Genomic DNA, 25,302 nt, shown 5'->3' on the forward strand with positions numbered 1-25,302 from the left:
CCACACATATCAACCGTCCCCATCGATTCCCCGTCAGCAGATCAGGGCTCACCGCCTTGGCGTACAATGCCTCACTGACCCCGACTGGCCGTCGTGCAGTGACCGCACTTGTACCCACCATAACCGGAATGGGAGACCTCGTCTCAGGTCGCGTGAGGGGTAAAGTCCACTGCCAGGTTCAATCAGGTACTAGGCTTACCGATTTACCATATTTCTCGGCATGTGCTTAGTACATTCAAACGCTTGACACAGGTATCCGCACGTTAATCCTTATTCCATTTTTCCATCTCGTAAACAACCAATCCCCATGGATTGTTGTCCACCAACTAGTATCATGACAGTGTGAAAGTGGGTACAATCAATTTCCTGATCTCGCGCGAGTGCTAGAAAAATCACCCGTCTTCTACCGAGATCCTAATTAAATAAAGCAACTACTCGACCTGTCATACTAGTATTCATCTCAAAAGGGATTCCTGAGATCATGCAACTAGGGTTTCAAACAACTCCTACACCTAAGTGCACAATCAAACCTACAATCATTATGTGAAGTAAAATAGCATAGTAAACAGGTTATGCATAAAACCGGGGCTTGCCTTCCAAAGCAGTGGCAGGCAGGTCCTCTGGTGCAGGCTCGGGTGCTGGATCTGGGGCTACCTCCTGAGCAGCTCCTTGCTCCGGCACGAGGATGTACTCTCCGTCAGCAAGATTACAGTCTATCGAAATGCAATGAACATGTATGTCATGATTATGCAAGATTTAAGAACATTAAGCTAAAGAAACTAGCCAAGAAGTAACTTAGGGTTTTCTTAGTCATGCGGGGCTTCTAGTGGTATATAAATAGACTTATTACCCTTTAGACTTAGGTTTTCCTTTAGGATATCATAGTGGAATTTGCATTGTCTTTATAGAATTTAGTAGACCATTTTACAAGGGTTTTAGTATGACCTTAAATTCCCTTATCCATTATCCTTTCTTTAATTCCCATTTAGGGTTTCTAGTGTAGGTTGAACTACAACTGGGTTTTAATAATTTCCAAAAATTCTGTAAAAATTACAGTGGGTTGTCTCTGGCTATTTTAGCTTGTTTTAAGAAGTTGAGGCTTAAAGTATAAAAGTTAGGCTTTAAACAAAAATAACAAAAGTTAGGCAAAATGGGCCACTTTACACTACACCTCCTAGTTAGGGGTAGGTTCTGTCCTAAAGGTTATTTTTATTGGCATCCTCTGGTAATAATAGGTCTTTGTGCTAAAAATCACAGGAAACTAAGGGGTGGTTATTTAGTTATGATTTTCTCAAGTTTAATGTCAAAAAGGCACTTTCTACTACATTATTATTTGAAAAATGTCAAACAGCAGATTTCTTATTTTTCCTAAGTTCTTTCTAATAAAACAATAGTTATCCCAAAGGTGGGGGTGTTTTTACCTTGGGGTCATTTTTGTAGGGTTTTTCTAAGTTATCCTTGTTTTATTAAAATAAAAGATATCCTACTTAATTTGTACTAAACCAGGGTATGATATATTTTTCCAGTGAACTCTATTGAATAAGTAACCTAACAAAAATAGAAGTACTCTCTGGTTCATTAATTAAGTTGCATTTTCTATTTTCCTTATCCTTAAGCATATTTAGAATAAAGGGTAAAATTAACTTAAATGGAGTGGACAGAGGGGTTTAACATTTTTACTTGGTCTAGTAGATAGATATAAGCTTCTCAAAATTTTTCTAGCCCTGGTCAAGCAATATTCCTATTTTTCCTCCTAATATTGGGTTTTGAGTGGTTCTCTTATTTAATTCTAAACTTCAGAAAGAAATACAGAAGCTATGGGTTCTATTATTTTTCTCTGATAGCTCATAGATTTTTGAATCTAGCAAAATTGGTTTGAACATTTTTGGATAATTTTTCTGCAAGTTATGCATTTACTTAGCTATCTGTTATAACAAAAGAAAAGAAATTCAAAAATGGAAAAAGAAAACGTGTTTACGCCGAGGCCCCTGGGGTTTTTCCTTTTCTTTTCTCACAGAACAGCCCTTGGTCCACTATTGGCTTGAGTCACTGACATTGCGCAAAGCCCCCTGGACTTAACTAAAATCTAACCCGCGCTCCCTGACCGGCCTAAACAGTGCCCGCGGTACATTTTACGGCGGTGGGGCTTACCGGCGGCAGTAGAGCTCCGGCGGGGTAGTCAGTGACGTCCGGGAGGTCGCAACAGTCACGCCGATGTACGGGTCGGTGTCGGAGGTGGTCGGAGCTACCCTGGCCACGAGCACAGGCGGCGGGGGTCGTCGGCGGCTTTTGCTCCGGCCAAACCACGGCGGCATAGGTCAATTAGAGTGCACGAGGAGCTTCACGGGGTGACACAGAGGCCGTACGCGCAAGGAATTGGAAAATGGTGCAGGGGCTTACCCGGTCCACGTGCGCCGGCGGGTTCTTGAACTCCGGTGAGCACGACTGGGCTATTCCGGTGACGCGGGTCCCCGGGTCAAGCTTGCGCAAGGCTCACGGCTTCACCAGGAAGCTCTCTGAGGGCTTGGATCGAATGGAGGAGGACGGGAGAGGGGCTGGCCACGGCGGTTGCTCTCGGGCGGCACTGGCGGGTCGCGGGGAGGTCGCCGAAGTTAATGGCTGGCTCGGGCGAGTCCGGTGCAGTACGGAGGAGGTAACGGGGAAGGCAGCCAAGCACTAGGGCGGGCTTTATAGCCGCGGCGCGGGCGTGGTCACGGGCGGCCGCGGGTGCGCGGGGGTTCGCGCACGGGCGTGCTCTGAGCGCGCCCCCGGATGCCAGCTCGCGTCGAACACGTGGAGGCTTGCTTCTGCCATGGTTCAACGGCCGATTAGAGCGCCATAGCGTGCGTATCTTGGCAAGGTCACTGTGTACGGTCGCTTCTCTGCTCCAAATCCTATCTTTTCGCTGTGAGTTCCAAGTCGAGATATGGTCGGGGTAGAGAGATAGAGAGGGGAGAAGTTCGCTGTGTCAGCCAAGCCCGAACCGAGACAAAAGGAGTGTCAAGTCATGTCTAGCGCCCTAGGATAGGTGTCATCTCTTTCCAGGGTGTTCTAGGGTTAATTTGGCGCCATTTTGTCAATTGGGTCGAAGGGTTTTGAAAAGGGGATTAAGGTGAACATGTGGAGTCTTTGTGCAAGGGTTAGTTTTTGTACTTAGGCAAAAACTGAATTTTCCCTTGTGCTCAATCTTAGGTGAACTGTTTAGGGCTTTTCTGAAAACTTTTTGGGGGTACTTCCTTACTATTAATTGTAGGTTATTAAATGTACTACAACTTTTATATTTGGCCCAAACCATGATCACAAGGTTTACATAATCTTTTGATCATGGCTTCAATTAGGGTTCCCATTGCCTATGGGGGTTTTGCTCTAGGGTTTTGGGAGATCCCCACTTAGATGTGCATGACAAGCTAGGGCATGACATCCAAGGTGGATTACACTTGCTTAGGACCTAGAATTCCAAGTTTGGTATACTTTGCCCAAATCAGTCTTCATGTGATAATGGGAAAAGGGGGGTAACCCTGGGATGGACACCCTGAGTAACACCTGGGGTGTTACAGGTCGGCTTCCCAGAACAGTTCCTCGGAGGTAGTCGGCGCCTTCTGTAGTATGGCTCGGACGAAAGCCGAGTCGTTGGATCCTCTGTAGAAGTCCTCGGTCACGGCCGCCTCCGTGACCTCGGGGATACGATTTCTCATGGTCTGGAACCTTTTGAGGTACGACCGGAGAGTCTCATCCCCCCGGCGCTTGATGGATTTGAGGTCCCACGGTTGCGCCGGCTTGTCGGAGAGGGACTGGAAGTTGGCGGTGAAGCATCGACTGAAGTCCCCCCAGTCGTCGATGCAGTGTCAGGGTAGATGTCGCAGCCATTGCAGCGCGTCTTGCCCAAGGACGATGGGTAAATACGCGGTCATCACGTCTTCGGACGCCCTGGCAGCTCGAGCAGCGGTGGTGTAGACGGCTAGCCAACCCCCTGGATCCTGCTTAGGTTCATATTTGTCGACATTGGATACCTTGAAGTTGGGAGGCCATTGAATGGCCCTAAGGCGCGGAGTAAGAGCGGACACTCCGCACGTGTCCTCCTGTCGTCGGGGACGATGTCTGTCCCGGGGAGGGGAGTTGTGGTTGTGGTTCCTCGACCGTCCCCGGGTGGTACCGCCAGTTGAGGCCGTTGCCGACTCAGTTCTGGTGGCCTGGCTCTAAGCCGGGATGCCATGATCCCTGTCGTACTCCTCCCGACGGCGAATCTCGTTCTCATGCCGCCGTTCGCGCGAAGCATTGATGGAGCTTCGCGCGTCTCGGCGACTGTTGATGGCGTGTCGTAGATCGTTCGGCGGGTGAGCAAGCGGTAGAAGATGGTTGGCTGCCTGGGTGAACAGGCGTCGGTAGCCCTCAGCGTCGGGAGTTCGAGGAAGTCCATCAGCTATCCGAGCTAGTACCCCTCCAACTTTGCTCGGCGTGTTCATAGCTCGGGCAAAGTCGGGATTCAGGTTGCGCCCGAAGAATGGATTCTCCCGGCGTTGCCTTGCATCTTGCTCGGCTTGTTCCTGAGCCCGTCGGCGATCACGTCGTCGGGAGTTCCTTCGTTCTCTGAAGACGCGTTCTTCTGGAGTTTCTCCTATCTCCGAGACCTCGTCTCGCGAGACAGGCTGCTCCGGATCCCGTTCTCCGGCCGCGTGATGTCGTCGAACGTTCCTGCGCCGATTCCTCCGTCGGCGGGATTCTCGTTGAGGCGGTTCTTCTCCGGGTGTGGCCGGCTCGTCGTCGGAGACGGTATGCGACTCCACTCTCCCGATGAAGAGGACGTCGGGGTAGAATGGTGCTGCTGTCGTGGCGACCTTCTTTCCGTTCTCCTTTGAGGCCGGAGGAACGGAAAGAACAACTTGCTTCTCCCTAGTCTCCTTCTTCCTTGCGATCTGTGTCCATTCTTTTGTCGGAGAAGTAGACAGTGGAGTTCTCCGGGTCAGCGAGCCCTCGGCCCCCGACTTTCCGGAGACGATCTTTTTCCGGAGAGCTGGAGGTTGCGCTTCTCCGGCATTCTTGGAGTTCGTTGGAGGAGACTTCTTTTCCGGCGGATCCGCGATACGGTGTAGAATTCCCTCTTCATCCGCTACAGATGAGATTGTTCCGAAGCAGAATACGGATCCGGGACGCAGGGTGATCTTGTTGTAGAAGGTGACGGCCATTGAGCTAGCTTGGATCATCGACACACCCCCTACCTGGCACGCCAGCTGTCGGTGTTTTGGGTCCGACCGCACACCCGGGGTTGCCCCTCAAGGTGTTTTTAGGAGTAGGACGGTGTCGACAACTGTAGCAAAATGGTTCGTGCCAATTGCACGAGGAATAGTGGACAAGGTTTACAGGTTTGGGCCGCTTAGAGATGCGTAACACCCTACGTCCTGGTGAGTATGCTTGGTGAATGTGGTTGCAAGAGAGCTCTCTGGATTGAGAATACAAAGAGCTGGCGTGGGTGGCTAAGTAATAGGGTCGATCGTTCTGAAGGGGTGCCCCCTAGGCCTTATATACTCGACCGTGGGGCAATACATGTGGATATGATAACAACGAGTAGCTAAAAGATAGTGAACCTCTCGAGTTTATCTCCGTGTAACCCTCGCCGACTTATCCTCGCATGGCTCCGTTGCATGGGGGCTCCAGCGCGGGAAAGTCGGATCTCTGTTGTGGTCACTCGCTCGACGTCGTGGGTCGTCCGGGTTTACATCAATCCGGCCTCATGTCGATCTGCTCTGCTGGTTGTCTCTCCCCAGGCCCACGAAAGAATGACCTTATGATTTATTGGGGCCTTGGGCCTTTCATGAGGTCTTTCACTCTTTAGTGGACCCGGGGGATATCTATCCCCCACACGGCCATACTCTGAAGGCTATATGTTCTTGAATTAAATCCCTTGTGCCAATGAAGGAGCAAACAGTGTTGAAGGCCTTTTGACACGCTTCGGTGGCGTCATCAATTTCGACCTTCGGCCTTCGAAGGCCGAAGCGAGACTAGATGGGGCGCATGATGATTTCTTTTATGTCTTCTCTTGTCTTCAGATCATTTTTCACATAAAACCATTCTTCCATCCAGGCCCCGGTCCATCTCTTCCGAAATGTTGGCACTGGGTGGCTTGCGTTGGGACGAGCAACGAATCCATAACAACCAAAGTTGTTGTGGTACTGCTCTTTACTAATGGCCTTCGTCTCATATAAAAGTTTGTGCATGTTGCAGAAGCATTTCGCACTTGGCTCTAGCCCTTAACTCCTTACTGCCCAGACAAAAAGCACCATCCTTATTACGGCTTCGGGGTGATCTGATGGAGGAAGATATGGTAGGTTTTCACCACTTCAACTACAAACTTGCTCAAAGGGAACCGAAGTCCAGCCTTGAAGAAGCTTCGGTAAATTACAACTTCATTTTCCTTAGGGGCAGGGACGTTGTTGTCTCCGCCAGCCCTCACAATAGACTTGTCCCGAAAGTACCTTCCTCTCATATTCTCAAGATGACTCTACTTAATGGTCGATTTTCCGAAGACAAAATGGCTTGGCCGCTAGGGCCGATCTTCAGAATCTTCATCCCCACTTTCCACATCATAGCTATCGCTATCACCAGTATCTTCAGATAAACCTTCCAGTATCTCCTTAGTAATCTTCTTTGTGTTTGTCTTTGCCATCGACTCGATGAATCCAGCAATATAAGGATCTACAGCCTTCTTCTCCTCAAACAGCTTCGTCTCTTTAGTCAACTTCGTCTTCACAACAACCTTCTCTTCCTTGGATATTTTTTCCTCAGACATGGTGAAAATGTGACTTTAAACCGAAGCTCAGGAAGCTTGCAAATCAGGCGAGAGCTAGTGAGCAAGAGCTAAAAAGTTTGAGAAAATAACGTAAATAGTGGCAATAGCGTACCAAATGCTGTCGCTATGGTTTATATTTATATGCCCAGTGTGTTGCAACTTGGTGGTCCCTGTCTGTCATTGGCTATTGCTATTCTAGCAAAGGGAAGGTGTTTTTTGGACCTTCGGCTTAAGGCCTTCGTTCATGTCGCAGTCTGAATTTGTTGTTACAACAAATTAATACTGCGAGGGGCTACTGTTGGGAGCCTTCGTCTTCCGAAGTTCCTCAAAAACATGACTAACAATGTTTCCCAAGTGTAATATATGTTTAGGAACCTTCAGACTTGGGATAAAGCTGTACACAATATGAAAAGTAGGGTCAGGACGAAGGATGAACCAGTTCCGAAGCTATGCGCAAGGAAGCTTCGGCTCAAAGATAGAAAAGGGAACCAACTTAAAGGGGAAAAGGCTATCTAGTCCTCGTTGAATTGTCATTAAATCAATAGTAAAAAGGGCATGAATGTAATTTTACATAGGTTGCGCCCTGTGCCTATAAATAGATGTCGTACTGTTCACGCTGACTTGTACTCGCTGGTGCGTCACGCTTGTACCTTTGCCTTCAATCAAGCTGAAGGTAAAAATGTAATTTGATATTGTTCTTATCCATTCCTGATTATATGAAAGGAAGATATATTATGATGTCATGTAATTATCCATATTACTATGTTTTATACGCTTCATTTTTCATTAATTTATGTTGCAATGATGAAGGTACGTCCTTCATAACATTCGTCCAAAGATCGTTATATCCCCAAGGAAATAATGCTTCGAAGGACGAAGGGCATTAGACATTAACCTATTTTTGTGTTGCCTTGTTCTTGATTCATAGCATTTGAGAACAAGTCCTTCAACAAGCCCTAATCAGAGTAGCAGCGCTACAGGGTTGGGATGGTAATGGGGGTGGGTGACTGATCCGCCTTGGATGGGAGGCGGTTGAGGAGATGAGTAGCGGTGTTTAAAGTCTCTGCCCAATAGCTGGCAGGAAGAGACACTTGAAAAAGAAGGCAGCGTATCATGTTAGTGGTGCAAATAATGTGTTTGGCCTGACTATTGTGAGGGTAACTATAGGGACACGAGAGTTGCAACTTAATGTCGTGGGAGAGAAAGAAGGTATGAGAGGCGGAGTTGTCGAATTCGTGACCGTTGTCACACTGAAGGGCATAGACCGAGCGAGCGGCACGTGTAAATGGCACACGCGACGCACGCAAACGACGTGTGACAAGACGTGCGAACAGCATGCACGACACACGCAAACGACGTGCGACAACACACGAATAACGCACGAACAACACGACGACGACAATGAGAGGCACACATGCGAACGGCGTGCGCGAACAACGTGCGACTCACGCGAATAACACATGACGACACACGACACTGTGCGAAATAGCGTGCGGATGGCACGCGAAACAACGTGCACGATAGCACGCGACACGCGCGAATCAACACGACGACTACGCGCGCGAACAACACACGGACAGCGCGACGACGCGCGCGACACGCGATAATCGCTAACAAATAACGTGTTTATACTAAACAAGTATTAAGCATTTAAGTTGACATTAATCACATTAACTTGTATTTATAAAAGCGTATTTAAACTATGCATGAGTTTTATTAACTTTCTATTTTAATAACCTATGCATAGACAATTAACTAATTAAAACATGTGGCGCGATAAAAAATGTTTTAATATGCACAAAATATTATTATAGAGTTAACGCAACTGAAATAGACTAAAACAAATGTTTAACGCAAAATATGTCATCTATTTAATAGATAGCAGATTTAAAGCGATACGGTGGATTTTTATTGGTTGCAGCACGACCATGCAAAGGGCCACAGAGGCCACGGGCGATAATGACGTGGGACAGTTCAATTGACTCTAGAGTCTAGACGAATGCATGAAAACTTGGATGAAGACTGCTGCACATGCGGTAGAGACCTTGGCGGGTGTTATTTCTTGGTTGCATGCAGATTGCATGTTATGCATGGGACGGGGCTCATGCGTCCGTTTCTTTCTTGGCTGCATGTAAAGCACGCGCAACGGCAGGCAGACATTAGACATACTAGAAAAGGTAGCGCCCTATCGGGCGCTATACTTGCCGCCTATTTGAAACGAGGGGAACAGCACACAGTCTGTTACATATACACGACAGAACACACATGTGCCCATAGTACAAAACAAAAAATACGGCATTGGTAGCATATAACTGAGTCATGGAATAAAATGCATTTCTGGGTTGCCAAAAGACTTTAGCCACACAAATAAGTAGCGCAGAGTTTGCAGCCGTGCAATGTAGCAAAAGGCTTAACAACAGGCAGTTGATATATACAAAAGAGTAGGTTTTTCTTCTGCCACTACACAGTACAAGCCACTGAGGATGAACATCAGGGGAGGAAAGGTAACATGCACGATTGTAAGTGAGATGGATTCACGTTGGCCGCCAGCATATCAAAAGCGTGATAGACGTAGCATCCTGATCAAAGTTAACCTGAAATACAGGTGGACAATATTACCAAAAGAATACATAGAGTAAAAAACTATACAAAATACTGATAAAACTCTATTAGCCAATAGGCGCATCCTTGTAAGTAGGCAACTAACAATGTACAATCCCCTGTGAAATATGGAATTGATCTTTGTTACTGTGATTAGGAAGAAGCCAACATCGAACCAAAAAATTAATAACTCGCTGAACATGTACAATTGTGAAGGACTATTTTGAAACAGCATTTTTTGTAAAAAAAGAGAGCGAAATAGTAGTGGGCATCATAGGTCACAGTCCATAACTGTTTTGATATAAGATAAAAGACATGTACCTTGGTAGGTTTGTGTAGGCAAACCGTTAGTGATGCTGCGGACAAAAGTATGTACCACATCTCCCCCATCCAACTAACATATACAATAACTTGAGAAAAGTAGAAATAGATGATAACCCTGAATTACACATGGCTGCAACTGTGAAGGCAAAAGTTCCACGTTCCTACACCAGCACCTAATTATCTTTGTCATCACTGAAAAGAGAGCAGACACAATTGTAGTCAAACAGCAACATGCATATATGTTTGATATATCAAATTATAAAAAATGGAAAACCTCAAGCCCCAACATGTAAAGTATAGACAAGACGAATTCAGTGCAATTAGCTATGGCTAGAAATAATTTATGCACAGTCCAAAAGTGCCTTCTAAGCTTAATCTAAGGTAAATAACATGTCCAGTTGAGTACTGACATGTAACTTTACATTGGTGCTCTCTTTTCCAAATTTATTATTATTATTATTATTATTATTATTATTATATCTCACTTTAAGATGTCCATTTTTTGTTAGTTGACATCTCAAATTCATATAGGCATATGAATATCCGTCTTTCCTATACAGCCAGCATACCTGTATGGCCTATTGTTTTGTCAGATTCAAAATTTTCATATTTATTTGAATTAGCTCATCAAAATGCCCACATGGACCATCAGATGCATATTGAATTGTTAGAAGAGACTGTTGGCAAAGAATGAAGGCTAATTTGAGACACTTTTCATATGGAACAATTGTCTTGACTACTGAGTGTTTTGTCTGGTTTATTGACTGCGCATATTTGAAGACTACATATCAGAGCAGCCTGTTAGTTCCAATAACATAGCTGCTCCACATAGAGATTATGTTTCAGTATTCAGTTCACTTAAACAAATGATTGCCCAGGTTTTTGCATTGCTAGGAAATATTTTGAATCCCAGTTATCAATGATGAAAAACCTTGCTGGTACTTGGATATAAAGAAGGAAAAGATAACAAGTGTCATGTGTTTCTTCACATATGTACGATCCTGAGGAAGAACTACAACTGCCTGTAGTAGCTATCAGCACTATATTTTTAGAGGCTATTTTAGCCTAGCTAAAAGCTCATGAATTTCAAACAAAATGTAACAAAGCTCATGGAAACTCATGAGTTGCAATAATCAGAGCTCAAACAACCTGACCTGGATCCACCAACACCACCTCCACTGGATTGACTGATGCTTCCTTCCTCATCGTCAACAACGAACAATTTTTTCGCTATTGATTAGTTAGACGAAGAGCATGATCTACAAGTTTTAGTGGATTCAATCAAAGCTGTAGTAACACACAATATGCGCAAGAAGGAAGCATAACTTTTGCTATTGAGACTCACCTCTTCCTAGTTGTTGAGGACTGAGTAGTGACACGCTCAGCATCTCCAGCGTCAACGGTTTCCTACATCAAGGTAGAGAATAAACCACACATGCTGCAGCATACCATTTATGTAGGCGGTTGGAACACGTACCAAATACTTTGTAGTGGCGACGCTACCCTGGGGCGTCAAAGGTGTCAGAGGTGAAGGCAAGGTGTTTGTCTTGTGAGGAGGGTCTTCCATGCTGCTAGGTGAAGGCAAGGTGTTTGTCTTGTGAGGAGGGTCTTCCATGCTGCTGCTTGCACCTTGTGAGAACATAAGCGAAGACTGGTGTGTCCCTGTGGTTGATGTTGAAATGTCAATATTTTGATTGCCTAGTTCCTTTACAGTAGCATTGACCTGGAAGCAGACGTTTCCAGAGTTAATTGTGTGCCCAGAGAAGCTAACGTTCCAAATGAACGCCCTTTCAAGCAGCTTTGTGATTGCATCTAGAATGAAGCCTGATGGAGTGTTCGCTATGAGCATATCACAAGGCCTTTTGACAATTCTTTGTTCCATGCGCCCAAAGAGAATGAAGTCTGTATCAGCTGTCTCGTCTCCTGCAGTGACAAGTATTTTATACCTTAAATAAGAGGTGTCAATGACTTAGTGTGGTTAACATAGTAGGCTTGTAAGTTGTCACACCCGGTTTTAGAAGGCAAACCGAATGCGAACCATGTACGTGCCAGGATCAGTTATTCACGTACACAGCAGTTACATAACATGGACATCATCACACAGTGCTCAAAATAGTATTAAAAGGGAATAATAGTCGATTACATCATACGTCTGAGACGTCCATATAGTTCTTACAATAAATCAAAGTGCGGAAAAGAAACGTAGATAACACGGCCTTCACAGGCAGCCGACTGGGGGTTGCCGCTAACCCACACCTAGAACTCGTCGTAATCTTGGAACTCCTGGAAGTCTCCTTCCACAGCTTCATCTTCGCCTGAGCAGTGGTTGCAATGCTGACAACCTGGGGGGGGGGTTTGGTGTGTAGAGCAAGGGTGAGTACACATCAACATACTCAGCAAGTATCCTGTTTGGCTGTAGTGGACTAGCTTTATGTGGGGATAAGTCAAGCAGTTGCTTTTAGTTGGTCAGATTATTATTTACTAGTAGAAAGCCAAGTTTTAGCATTAACCCAAGTTATTAACCCGATGTACCCTTTCCAAACGGAAAGAATACCACTTACCAGCACCATAATCACAACCAGAACCATCAATCTCATGACCACTTGTACCACAATGTCTCTGATCAAGTACCACTAATCACTGGAGCTCCCTTGGCCGCTCATAACCGTGAGCACGGCTGATATATCAGTTTCATAACACTCTGCAGAGGTTGTGCACTTTACCCACAAGCCGTGATTCCCTCTTGCCTCGGGCCGATCAAACCCTTAAACACTACCAAGGTGAATAGGCAGGGTTTCACTACGTAGCCTTTACAAAGATTCCCCGGGGCTGTAGCCACCCGTTAGGTTTCCTAAATGCACCGCACTCCTCCCCAAGGGGCGAACCCAAACTTGGCAGAGCGAGCCGCATACACCGAGCCCCATTGACGGCACGACGGCTAAGTGAACTACATCCCGGATCCTCTAATTATTCAGCTAAGGGCACCCCATTCCACCCTCATGGTTGCACTGTTTTCCCGGGCGGTCATCCATAGAACAGGTCCTTACGGAGAGGCACTCGAGAAACCGCTCGAGCCCCCTTGAATACCACAAGCACAACATCATAATAAGAGAAGGGAAAACAGCGTATCATAGATAATCACATCATGTTCATTGATTAGAGTTGAGCAATAGCATCAGACTAAGTAGTAATAATCCGACCCAAATAGGTAAACAAGGACATGGATAACAAAAGCTAGTCAATCCTTAGGTATAAAGGTGTAATGCGGGAGGTGAATTAAATAATGAATAGGACAGAGATAGGTCAAAGGACACTTGCCTTCACCAAACCGATGCTCAGGGTATTCAATCTCGTAGAACTCGAGGAGCTTGTTCACTTGGTCGTCGAAGCTTGACTGACGATTCCTTGAAGCTCAGAAACGAATCACGATCTAATCGCAACGCGAAGCGAAGACGAACAGGCACAAGCAAACAAACATATACATATGCGTAAGAACATTACACCATACAAGATAAAATGTTATAAAAGCGAGCAATATAAAATAAAGAGCGCCTCTACGGTTACGCGAGGAAAAGAACCGCGATAGTCGAAGCTACGGTCGAGAGGTTAGCGTGTTTACACTAAGCAAGTATTAATTAGAATATTTAATTCGGCGCAATTACATTAATTGACATCAAATGTAGATTAAAACTACTATATAGTTATGACTAACTTACTAGTTTAATAGTGGACGATTAAATAGTTAATTAACTACCATGAGTGATTATAAGCGAACGGTTTTAATATCGCATGCGGACAACCCGCGATACACACGAACGTCGAGCGACAACGCATGCGGACAGCACGCGCGACACTCGCGAACGACGCGCGCGAAATACCACGCGCGACATGCGTGAACGACACATGCGAACGATGCACGAACGACACACAGATACACATGACTTAGCGTGCGGACGACGCGTGGACCAGCACGGCACCACGTGTGGAATAGCACACGCGAAACAATACGCGCGACATCGCGCGAATGATATGTGAATCAGCACGCACGATACGCGAGAACTACTAAATAAATGTCGTGTTTATACTAAACAAGTATTAATTCACAAATATTTGAATCGACGCAATCATATTAACAGGTATTTATAAAAACACAAATTAAAACTATAGATTAGCTTTAATTGGAAAGTTGTTTTTTTAATAACTATTGGAATATTGGAATGGACAAACAATTAATTAATAAAGACGTAGTTGCAACTATTCATATTTTACTTATATTACAAATACTGCAGAAAATATGTGATATAAGAGAGCATCTAACTGTGATACTCAAAATCTAAAAAAAACTATGATTAGCAATATGATTATGACGCACTAATAAAAAAGGACCGGCTGATTTCATCGTACCCAAGCTCCTGGACAACAACTCGTACTCGTACTCGTGTCTTCAAGTGGCGGGGGAGGCTTTGGGTGCAGGTCGGGGCATGGTGGAACAGTACAGCACGCGCCGCATCAAGGGGCTTCAGCCTAGGAGCCGGTCCAAGCACTTCGTGGCTGCTCCGCCAGGGCTAGTCGTGGCCAGGGAGCACGGAGCCAGCCAGGGGACGCAGGCGTCTAGCGCTCGACCGCAGCGGCCACCGGCCGGGGAGCAAGAGCTAGGCGCGTGCTGCTGGCAATGGATGCCGACTGCGGAGGGTAGGCGCTGCGCAGGGAACGGAAAGAGAGGGGGCGGGAGAGGGGATCACCGATGAAAGACTTGCCGGAAGAAACGACAGCGAGGCATGGACGCATGACGGAGGTCACAAACGCAGTGGATGACGGCGTGCGCTGCGATTGCGAGCAATCCGCCAGGTGAAGCACGACTATAGACGCGCCGAGCACACAGCGATGGTGAGGCACGAACGGTTGTGCGAGCGCTGCGGTGAGATGCTGCTGCGAGGCGAGGCACATGTTGTTGCTGCATTCTACGAGGTCGAGGGAGGGGAAAGCGGGGCTGAGTGTTTGAATGGTGGGGAGTGGACTGGTGGGGGCAGTTGCTGAAGTCCGCGTGTGGAGGAGCGGTTACGGGAGGAGAGGAGAGGGGCTGACGTGCAGGCCCCACAGCTTAGTGAAACGGTGGGCGCGACAGATGACGAGCGGGGCTCGCAGCAGGCATGAGGGAGCGGCGCCGTCGATGGGGCACGCCGGCAAGGAGGCAACTCTGGTGGCTCGCCCAAAACGCGGCCTACGGCGCGACGCAGCAGGGAGGGGTCAGTCGTCGAGGAGCACGCGACGCATGGCCAGGGCGGATCTCGCGACCTAGTTGGTTGGCCGCGCCAGGCCATTGGGGCTTGCCGCGCGCGCAGGGGAGCTCGACGGGTTAGCAGCTAGCACGACGGCTCGCCGGCGGCACGACACAAACAAGGAGGCGAAGCGCGACACGGCACAGGGCGAGCTCGCCGGGATGAAGTGGGAGGACGCCATGGAGCTTACCTGCACGGTGGCGACGAGCAGCTCCGGGGAGGCGAGGGCGAGCAGCACGGTGTTGATCCAGGCCGTCATGGACGGTTGGGCGAGCGATTTTGGTGAGGGAGAGGTGACGTAGGCGAGTTGGGTGAGGAGGAACGGTTGGAGAAGATGAACAGGAGAGGGGGCGGCTTGGTGGGTGGGACCCACGCGCTGGCGGCGGCGGCGGCTGGGAGCGCGCGCGCAGGCGGCTAGGGTTTTTGCGTGCGCGCCTGCGGGATGGGCCGCAGCTGGGCCATGTGGCCGAGCGCGGGGGGAGGGGAGGGTCAGCTGGGCCGCGAGCTGGGCCTTTTCCATTTATTTCCTACTCTTTTCTTATCTTTTGTTCTTTTCTATTCCTTCCACCATTTCAAATCGAATTCCCTATTAAACGGATGCTCCACAAAATCACCCATCCAACAAAATAAAAGTATGCTCCAGCATGATACAAAATTAGAGCACCTCTTAAGGTTTTATTTTACTAAGCTTACACACTTACACATAGACACAAAACAAAATATTCCTCCACTATTTAGGCAAAAGAAAAGAAAAGAATAGCAAGGAAAAGAGAGGGTAACACCCGAATTTGGTGGATATTAGAAAAGAAATTTTATACCCCCAAATTCAGGGTGTTACAAATCTAACCCCCTTAACAGAATCTCGCCCTCGAGATTCAAGAAGAGGCTAGCAAGAAAATGAGATTGGTTCATTGATTGATCACAGCTTTCTTGAGTTGACTTTGACACTACAAACTTCACTTGTGGACTGGTTGCTTTGACCTTTAGATGCTTGAGACTGATCGATGCAATTCTTGAGGATCCCTTGGACCTGTGGGTTAGGACCCACACACGCTTCTGCTGCGCCACTGTGATCTTGTTGGTTGATGTTGATCGCATTGGCTTCATTGGGGTTAGCGGCTAACCCCCTTAACAGAAGCGTTGATACACACCTGGTGAAGATGTTGTCGACTTTGATCTTAACTGATTAAGAGAGGTTGAAGGTTACCAACCGGACAGATGCAAGAAGGAAGGTATAGATGAAAAGGTAAGCATAGATATATTAGAGAGAGAAAAAGGGAGAGCACCCAACTACCCAACTCTATGGCACTCACCTAGTAAATTGGTGTCATTGCGGACCAAGGGCCACAACACATCAACACTCATCACGAAGAAGCAAATCAGTCATAACACAAAGACAAACATCACAAGCATACCACAACAAACCTATCATTGCTATACGTTAATGTTAAATATATGGTGGTCTTTCCTAAAAAAAATAACTACTCCCCAAGGTTGCTGAATGAGGAGGAGAACAAGACGTGCAGGATAGGGGCACGAGCACCATAAAGGATGGAGTTTAAGCAAGGATTGCAATCGACAAGGGAGAAAATGCAACCAAGGTTAGGGTAGGTAAACACCATCCTCAAATCGGGATGGGAAAGATGTTAATCCAAAAGGTAGACATAAGATAAGCATAATGGAAAGATCGAGATATTAGGAAGGTAAGGGTGATATCGAGCAAAAGCTAAGACTTGCAACGCGACAGAGGAAAAGGAAACGAACAAGAGCGGGATGGGCAAGACACCACTCTTGGAATGAAAGGGGAGAGGCGGCTTTAAAATGCAGGTATAGTATAAGCATCAAGGTAAAGATCGAGGGATGACAAGGGTTAAGGTGATAATGGGCAAACACACAATAAAGGATGTATTTTAGACAAGACTTGCAAGGCGTCAAAGAAGGGGGAGCAGTCAATGATGAAATAGATGAGGCATTATCACCGAACATGGATGGAAAAGAGGAGGCTTCAAAGGGTATGTTCAAGGCAAGTAGGAGGGCAAGGGCATAGATATCATGAGGGTTTTAAAGGTAATAACGGACAAGGATGTAGGAGAGGAGGTAAATAGGCATAAGACAAATGATATAAGTACAATAAAGGATTGAGTTAAGACAGGACCAGCAAGTGTTAGAGGAAAGGGTGCGTTCAAGGGCCAGATAGGTAAATTGCCACTCCAAAATTGAGGTGGAAAAGGGGGGATTTTTAAAGAGTTGGAATAAAGATGAGTATCAAAGCAAGATCAATGGACGACAAGGTGAGGATGATAGCCAATAAAAACACATCAAAGGATGAAGTTTGAACAAAACCTGTAAGGCGACAACAAGCAAAAAGAAATCAAGGGAGAGACAGGTAACTCATAGCTCTCAAACTGGGTTGAAAGAAAGGGGAGACTTTTAAAGGATAAGTTCAAGGTGAGCATTTAGGTAGAAGACATAAATATCGCAAGGGTCAAAGGCGATAATAAACAAGGGCATAAGAGAAAAGATGAAGGCACAGAAGAGCCAGTGGTATAAGTACAACAAAGAATGGAGTTACATCAAGGCTTACACATGGTAAAGAAGAGGATATTGCCAAGGGTGAGGTAAGTAAAACACCGCTCCCAAATTGGGATGGGAGATTGGAGATTTTAAATAACAGACATAATGTAATCACAAGGTAGGATAGAGTGCTGAGAAGGGTAAAGGAAATAACAAACAAAAACACAACAAATGATAGAGTTAAAAACTCGCAGGTGACAAAGAAGAGGACACGTCCAAGGGAAAAGTAGGCAAAGTACAACGCTCAGATCAATATGGAAAAGAAGAGGTTTTAAAGGGCGGGTATAAGATAAACATCAAAGTAAGGTATAGAGATGATAAGGGTAAAGGTGATGATGATGAAAAGCATAGTGTATGGACAGAGTTAAGGCAAGACTTACAAAGTCACGAAGTGGAGAAAACAATCAAGGATAAGATAAGTGAGGTTCCGACAGAAGGGTTGAAATAGAGATTCATAACCGAAAGAAGTTACAAGGAATTAGCGAGATCACCAAGTATGTGCAAAATAAGATGACCGCTCATGGATCATTAAGAAACAAGGGTGGTCATGGATATGTTAACTAAAATGTCTTGAAGGTACATTCATTGGGGTATGAAAATTGAAAATAAGTGTACATAAGAATATAAGAACATGCAAGATTCCAAGGATACGAGCATACCAAGACAAGGGAATGGAATAAGGCAAAGGATAATGACTTAACATCAGAATAGGAAGGGATCTCAGAAGACCAGAAGTTCATGGACATATAAACTAGAATGTTTAAATAGATAACAGAGTTTTTTTTAGGCAAGTATTTAAAGCAAAAGTATTAAAGAATCTAGGGGTACAATCATGTCAATACCAAGGGAATAAAGATAGTCAAGGGGTAGCAAATTAATGACGGAAGAAGGAAGAATCCCAACAGACAAAAAGGTTATGGTCAGGGGGTATCTATAAAGATGTCGCAAGCACAACAGTGAGATCAGATCTAATGGATTGAGAGAAGTATAGACCATACTAGAATAAAATACTTTTAGCAAGGGGGCATATAGAAGCACAACATAGAATTAGTCGAGGTGACTAATATTTTGAAGCAGAATCAAGGATGAGGTGAAGTAATAGTCAATAAGTCCTTAAAACGCCCAATGCTACTCTAGGCTAGCGGTCCTACAGTCAGCACGGCTTTGATACCACTTATGTCACACCCGGTTTTAGAAGGCAAACCGAATGCGAACCATGTACGTGCCAGGATCAGTTATTCACGTACACAGCAGTTACATAACATGGACATCATCACACAGTGCTCAAAATAGTATTAAAAGGGAATAATAGTCGATTACATCATACGTCTGAGACGTCCATATAGTTCTTACAATAAATCAAAGTGCGGAAAAGAAACGTAGATAACACGGCCTTCACAGGCAGCCGACTGGGGGTTGCCGCTAACCCACACCTAGAACTCGTCGTAATCTTGGAACTCCTGGAAGTCTCCTTCCACAGCTTCATCTTCGCCTGAGCAGTGGTTGCAATGCTGACAACCTGGGGGGGGGTTTGGTGTGTAGAGCAAGGGTGAGTACACATCAACATACTCAGCAAGTATCCTGTTTGGCTGTAGTGGACTAGCTTTATGTGGGGATAAGTCAAGCAGTTGCTTTTAGTTGGTCAGATTATTATTTACTAGTAGAAAGCCAAGTTTTAGCATTAACCCAAGTTATTAACCCGATGTACCCTTTCCAAACGGAAAGAATACCACTTACCAGCACCATAATCACAACCAGAACCATCAATCTCATGACCACTTGTACCACAATGTCTCTGATCAAGTACCACTAATCACTGGAGCTCCCTTGGCCGCTCATAACCGTGAGCACGGCTGATATATCAGTTTCATAACACTCTGCAGAGGTTGTGCACTTTACCCACAAGCCGTGATTCCCTCTTGCCTCGGGCCGATCAAACCCTTAAACACTACCAAGGTGAATAGGCAGGGTTTCACTACGTAGCCTTTACAAAGATTCCCCGGGGCTGTAGCCACCCGTTAGGTTTCCTAAATGCACCGCACTCCTCCCCAAGGGGCGAACCCAAACTTGGCAGAGCGAGCCGCATACACCGAGCCCCATTGACGGCACGACGGCTAAGTGAACTACATCCCGGATCCTCTAATTATTCAGCTAAGGGCACCCCATTCCACCCTCATGGTTGCACTGTTTTCCCGGGCGGTCATCCATAGAACAGGTCCTTACGGAGAGGCACTCGAGAAACCGCTCGAGCCCCCTTGAATACCACAAGCACAACATCATAATAAGAGAAGGGAAAACAGCGTATCATAGATAATCACATCATGTTCATTGATTAGAGTTGAGCAATAGCATCAGACTAAGTAGTAATAATCCGACCCAAATAGGTAAACAAGGACATGGATAACAAAAGCTAGTCAATCCTTAGGTATAAAGGTGTAATGCGGGAGGTGAATTAAATAATGAATAGGACAGAGATAGGTCAAAGGACACTTGCCTTCACCAAACCGATGCTCAGGGTATTCAATCTCGTAGAACTCGAGGAGCTTGTTCACTTGGTCGTCGAAGCTTGACTGACGATTCCTTGAAGCTCAGAAACGAATCACGATCTAATCGCAACGCGAAGCGAAGACGAACAGGCACAAGCAAACAAACATATACATATGCGTAAGAACATTACACCATACAAGATAAAATGTTATAAAAGCGAGCAATATAAAATAAAGAGCGCCTCTACGGTTACGCGAGGAAAAGAACCGCGATAGTCGAAGCTACGGTCGAGAGGTTAGCGTGTTTACACTAAGCAAGTATTAATTAGAATATTTAATTCGGCGCAATTACATTAATTGACATCAAATGTAGATTAAAACTACTATATAGTTATGACTAACTTACTAGTTTAATAGTGGACGATTAAATAGTTAATTAACTACCATGAGTGATTATAAGCGAACGGTTTTAATATCGCATGCGGACAACCCGCGATACACACGAACGTCGAGCGACAACGCATGCGGACAGCACGCGCGACACTCGCGAACGACGCGCGCGAAATACCACGCGCGACATGCGTGAACGACACATGCGAACGATGCACGAACGACACACAGATACACATGACTTAGCGTGCGGACGACGCGTGGACCAGCACGGCACCACGTGTGGAACAGCACACGCGAAACAATACGCGCGACATCGCGCGAATGATATGTGAATCAGCACGCACGATACGCGAGAACTACTAAATAAATGTCGTGTTTATACTAAACAAGTATTAATTCACAAATATTTGAATCGACGCAATCATATTAACAGGTATTTATAAAAACACAAATTAAAACTATAGATTAGCTTTAATTGGAAAGTTGTTTTTTTAATAACTATTGGAATATTGGAATGGACAAACAATTAATTAATAAAGACGTAGTTGCAACTATTCATATTTTACTTATATTACAAATACTGCAGAAAATATGTGATATAAGAGAGCATCTAACTGTGATACTCAAAATCTAAAAAAAACTATGATTAGCAATATGATTATGACGCACTAATAAAAAAGGACCGGCTGATTTCATCGTACCCAAGCTCCTGGACAACAACTCGTACTCGTACTCGTGTCTTCAAGTGGCGGGGGAGGCTTTGGGTGCAGGTCGGGGCATGGTGGAACAGTACAGCACGCGCCGCATCAAGGGGCTTCAGCCTAGGAGCCGGTCCAAGCACTTCGTGGCTGCTCCGCCAGGGCTAGTCGTGGCCAGGGAGCGCGGAGCCAGCCAGGGGACGCAGGCGTCTAGCGCTCGACCGCAGCGGCCACCGGCCGGGGAGCAAGAGCTAGGCGCGTGCTGCTGGCAATGGATGCCGACTGCGGAGGGTAGGCGCTGCGCAGGGAACGGAAAGAGAGGGGGCGGGAGAGGGGATCACCGATGAAAGACTTGCCGGAAGAAACGACAGCGAGGCATGGACGCATGACGGAGGTCACAAACGCAGTGGATGACGGCGTGCGCTGCGATTGCGAGCAATCCGCCAGGTGAAGCACGACTATAGACGCGCCGAGCACACAGCGATGGTGAGGCACGAACGGTTGTGCGAGCGCTGCGGTGAGATGCTGCTGCGAGGCGAGGCACATGTTGTTGCTGCATTCTACGAGGTCGAGGGAGGGGAAAGCGGGGCTGAGTGTTTGAATGGTGGGGAGTGGACTGGTGGGGGCAGTTGCTGAAGTCCGCGTGTGGAGGAGCGGTTACGGGAGGAGAGGAGAGGGGCTGACGTGCAGGCCCCACAGCTTAGTGAAACGGTGGGCGCGACAGATGACGAGCGGGGCTCGCAGCAGGCATGAGGGAGCGGCGCCGTCGATGGGGCACGCCGGCAAGGAGGCAACTCTGGTGGCTCGCCCAAAACGCGGCCTACGGCGCGACGCAGCAGGGAGGGGTCAGTCGTCGAGGAGCACGCGACGCATGGCCAGGGCGGATCTCGCGACCTAGTTGGTTGGCCGCGCCAGGCCATTGGGGCTTGCCGCGCGCGCAGGGGAGCTCGACGGGTTAGCAGCTAGCACGACGGCTCGCCGGCGGCACGACACAAACAAGGAGGCGAAGCGCGACACGGCACAGGGCGAGCTCGCCGGGATGAAGTGGGAGGACGCCATGGAGCTTACCTGCACGGTGGCGACGAGCAGCTCCGGGGAGGCGAGGGCGAGCAGCACGGTGTTGATCCAGGCCGTCATGGACGGTTGGGCGAGCGATTTTGGTGAGGGAGAGGTGACGTAGGCGAGTTGGGTGAGGAGGAACGGTTGGAGAAGATGAACAGGAGAGGGGGCGGCTTGGTGGGTGGGACCCACGCGCTGGCGGCGGCGGCGGCTGGGAGCGCGCGCGCAGGCGGCTAGGGTTTTTGCGTGCGCGCCTGCGGGATGGGCCGCAGCTGGGCCATGTGGCCGAGCGCGGGGGGAGGGGAGGGTCAGCTGGGCCGCGAGCTGGGCCTTTTCCATTTATTTCCTACTCTTTTCTTATCTTTTGTTCTTTTCTATTCCTTCCACCATTTCAAATCGAATTCCCTATTAAACGGATGCTCCACAAAATCACCCATCCAACAAAATAAAAGTATGCTCCAGCATGATACAAAATTAGAGCACCTCTTAAGGTTTTATTTTACTAAGCTTACACACTTACACATAGACACAAAACAAAATATTCCTCCACTATTTAGGCAAAAGAAAAGAAAAGAATAGCAAGGAAAAGAGAGGGTAACACCCGAATTTGGTGGATATTAGAAAAGAAATTTTATACCCCCAAATTCAGGGTGTTACATAAGTCCCAAAGGAATTAATATGTAAACAGGAAAACATTGACGTAAAGAAGGTAGAACATTTTTGTGTTGTTGGGGGCTGAGTGGTGATAGAGAATATAGTATATGAACTTGTTGTATAGATTCATGTCATGTTTGATGCACACAAAACTGGTACATTGAGTTGACAAAGGGAAGAGTGCTGCTCAACCCGAGGACACGTCATCTAACCTTTGGACGGGCATATCAATGTTAGCACAATCACGGTTTGTGCATTTGTAAGAGTCTCCGTGAGGGACAGCTATGCAGGCGCATTTTCTGCACGAGTTATACCACCACTTGCTATCAATTTTCCTTATAGTGACTGTAACCAAGAATTCCTTTCCCTGCATGGAAAATAAGAAATAGAGGCAATCTCAAATAAATGTGTTATGCTGAAACCTAAATAATTGTAACTCCAGTCTGCCTCTAATAGAAAACTGCGGGCTCAATGGCATTTTTGGAGAGATAAATGTTTGTAGCAGTAAGAATCCAAGTGGGCAAATAATTTGCATAGCTGCTTGAATTGAAAATTAGAGTTGCCTTACTTCAATTGAAAATACTTGGGTTATAAGCAATTGAAGAGTTGGTGCATTGTTGTCTTTTTCCATCTAAGTGTCGTAGGACTGACATGATTATTGCTCGTGTGACCAACTTCTTTTGTACGTCACATAATTTGCATTGGACCATTGTTTTTTAGTTGGTGACTGGAGATGCCAGTCATTAATTGATCCTATGACTTCAATCCCTTAAGCTTTAGATTTATTAGATATGCTCTACTGATATTTGAAGTTGTTGTTATATGACATACCATGATTTCTTTTGGGCTACAAGTTGCGAACACATGCCACCCAATGATATTCAGTGTCGTAGGTCATAGAAATAAAATAAGGAACATCAGTAAAACATTATCCACACAACTAATTTATATTGACTGGAAATCTGGAGCACCAAGTATGAAGTAATCTTATGCATTATGTGTATATTTGGAAGCTATTGACGGCAGAATAGAATAGGTATTGGGTATGTCGTGTACCTTGTTTTCAAAGGGATGGAGATACTTGATGTACGACACCTTTTGCTCCTCAGCAACAGGAGATATAAGCTGGCTCGAAGTAATAGTTGCATTCCACTTCACTGGTTTATGATCACCTCGTGCGCTGGTTTGCATTGTATTTGTAGAAGCATTCTGTTAGAAAAAGGCAAGAGCAGGCAACATGTGCATATATTTGCTAACAAGAGGATAGCATTACCTGGACATAAGGGGTTCTGCCTCAGGAATGGATGGATTGATGTACCACTTACATGGTGAGCTTCCAGTTAGACAAAGCCCATCTAAAAAAGGGTAGAAGGTATAAATGTATGGGAGTCAGAAAAAGACTAAGTGTTACGTCAATATACCTGCATATTTTTTGACAAGTGTGCCAACAAATAGCACAATTTGTGGGGAATTCTGCCCATCTTCGTATATGCGCTCTCCTGGGAATAGGGTGGCTTGGGCACCCCACAACACGACATTGACCGAAGCACCTCTGTTGTTTCCAGTTCGAGCATGGAACATGAGTCACAAACAATGTATATGTAAGACAACGCCAAAATACATACCATACATCTAGCAGAACACAAGGTAAGAACAACCATGTAGCTCAAACCTTGCACTGCATATGGAAATGTTCCTCTTCAAGCTAGAAGCTTATTGTCCTTTGGAGCGATGTGGCGAAACATTCGAGACTGAAGTAACTATCCCAATGGCATCTGCTTTCAAACGAGCAGTATATACAATATTAGCAAAGAAAAACAGGAGTCGTAAGTATATAGGTAACAACGTTTACCTGTATAGTAGTCTTTATGGTCGACGCGCGAATGGATCTGCTCTATGTGGGTGAGGGAGTAGGTAAGTGTAGGAAATGCAGGAGGAATCTCAATAACCTGCTCTAACTTTGTCCAATTCGTGAAGGTAATCATGATATCATTTGGAACTGGCTTGTACAAGTTGTTCGATGCTCGAACTCGAAAGTATGTCATGTTGTACACGCTGCCTTCTTTTATGAGTGGCCTGAATTTCTCTATGAAGGGTGGGTATATCGTAGCGTGTATGCTATTTCCCTGGATATAGAAAGATGTAGATTCAACTTTAGTAAGAGTAGAAACAATTCAGCTAGTAAAAAGAAGGCACATTAGGCTCTCTATTATCATATTAAGGGGAAAAATAATGCTGAAGCAAACTGGTGAGGATCTAGATTCAACTTTAGTAAGAGTAGAAACAATTCAGCTAGTAAAAAAAGGCACATTAGGCTCTCTATTATCATATTAAGGGGAAAAACCGCTGAAGTAAACTGGTGAGATGCAACAATAAGCTAGTAGAGGTTGTTGCTACTTTACCTCTTCATCGAGCAGCACCATATCACAGTGTAGCAGCCTTGCATCATC

The 25,302-nt window shown here is 46.1% G+C and overlaps 1 long non-coding RNA gene across 1 annotated transcript; it reads right to left on the bottom strand.

The window, feature by feature from the left end:
* Positions 1-23,070: 23,070 nt before the first annotated feature.
* LOC109942308 (uncharacterized) lies at positions 23,071-24,981 on the bottom strand. The gene is made up of 4 exons (XR_002265031.2): positions 24,705-24,981; positions 24,525-24,627; positions 23,909-24,404; positions 23,071-23,219 (listed from the first exon to the last, which is right to left on the bottom strand). It is a non-coding gene; the product is annotated as an uncharacterized lncRNA (long non-coding RNA).
* Positions 24,982-25,302: the final 321 nt, after the last annotated feature.

The sequence above is a fragment of the Zea mays genome, chromosome 9 (genome assembly GCF_902167145.1).
Source record: "Zea mays cultivar B73 chromosome 9, Zm-B73-REFERENCE-NAM-5.0, whole genome shotgun sequence".
Classification (NCBI taxonomy): Eukaryota; Viridiplantae; Streptophyta; class Magnoliopsida; order Poales; family Poaceae; genus Zea; species Zea mays.